This window comes from Etheostoma spectabile, chromosome 11, assembly GCF_008692095.1.
Source record: "Etheostoma spectabile isolate EspeVRDwgs_2016 chromosome 11, UIUC_Espe_1.0, whole genome shotgun sequence".
Lineage (NCBI taxonomy): Eukaryota > Metazoa > Chordata > Actinopteri > Perciformes > Percidae > Etheostoma > Etheostoma spectabile.
Genome location: NC_045743.1, coordinates 19,644,091 through 19,645,646, shown reverse-complemented (window position 1 = coordinate 19,645,646; position 1,556 = coordinate 19,644,091). Strand labels below are relative to the sequence as shown.

Below are 1,556 nucleotides of genomic sequence, written 5' to 3'. Positions count from 1 at the left end.
GTGTGCGTGTGTCGTGTGGGTGTGTGTGTGTGTGCGTGTGTGTGCGTGTGTGTGTGTGTGTGTGTGTGTGTGTTCAAAGCGTCTGTCTGTCAGATATTTTATTTCCTCAGTAGTGGACACCAACAAGCTAACGTCGCAGCAGCAAACAACACACAATCACCGCATCCGTCTCAGTCTTTTGAGGCCAAACAGCAGAAGCAGATGTAAAACTGCTGCTCTTTTTTTTTTTCTTTCTTTTTTATTGTTCTCCACGGTTGCCACGGCAACAGCTGAGCGTGGCGATGCAGCAAAAGAGAGAGAGAGAGAGAGAGAGAGAGAGAGAGAGAGAGAGAGAGAGACAGAGAGAGAGGATGAAAACAGTGGATGAAGAGAAGAAGACCAGTGTCTCTAAAACCTCATTACATCATCTGCACACAGTGAGAACATGCACGTCTTTAAAAGGAGTCTAATTACAGCGGGGCAGTTAAAGGTGCTTTAAGTGATGTCACACGTGTTTTAGGCTACAACATTTGTTGTCAAACACAGCAAACATCTCCTCACGATCTGCTAGCTGCCTGTCCCCTGAAAACACTGTAAAAAACATCTCCTCACTATCTGCTAGCTGCCTGTCCCCAAAAACACACTGTAAAAAATCGTCCTCACTAGTGCTAGGCCTGTCCAGAACACACTGTAAAAAAATGCTCTCACTATCTGCTAAGCTCCCTGGTCCCCCAAACACCACGGTCAAACGAACTTCCTCTCACCTATCTGCTAGCTGCCTTCCCCAAAACACCCTCTAAAAAACATCTCCTCACTATCGCTAGCGCCTTTCCCCCACTGCCTGTCCCCGAAAACACCAACGTGTAAAACATCTCCTCTCGAGATCTGCTAGCTGCCTGTCCCCAGCTGCCTGTCCCCAAAACACCTGTAAAAGACCGTCTTCTCCTATCCTGCGTATGTGCCTGTCCCCAAAACACACTGTAAAAAATGTCTTCTCACAATCAGATAGCTGCCTGTCCCCAAAACACACTGTAAAAAACATCTCCTCACTGTCTGCTGGGTGCCTGTCCCTAAAACACACTGTAAAAAACGTCTCCTCACGATCTGCTAGCTGCCTGTCCCCAGAACACACTGTAAAAAACGTCTCCTCACGATCTGCTAGCTGCCTGTCCCCAGAACACACTGTAAAAAACGCGGTCTAAGTAGACAGCTCAGGGTCTACAAACGGCAAGAAAAACAAACTGTGTCCCCCTGCACCACGAAGTGTACACACACAGTGTTCCAGCCAATAACCGACAAGATGGGTTGGGGGGGTTAGTGCGCGGAAGCACAGAAGGGAGGGGGAGGGGACGGGATGCGGTGGAGGGAGGGACGAGCTAGTCGTTTTGTTTGAAAATACTTTGAACGTCAACAAGAAGTAACACTTAGATCACCTTTTAATTTCGTGTAGCAACTACTTTATGTATGATCATGAAAATAAAAGGAGTAGTTTGTCAGTTTGGCAACCGCAATGTTCTTGGGCGGCGCTAAGCTCCGGACGCAGCGACGGTGGCTGGAACCCCCCCCCCCCCCCCCCC

General features: G+C 48.7%; 1 protein-coding gene across 2 annotated transcripts in view; it reads left to right on the top strand.

Annotated features, from left to right (window-relative positions):
* The window catches only part of pde1a (phosphodiesterase 1A, calmodulin-dependent), a 51,830-nt gene that overhangs the window by 1,013 nt on the left and 49,261 nt on the right, over window positions 1-1,556 (top strand). The gene's annotated exons all lie outside the window — the stretch shown is intronic.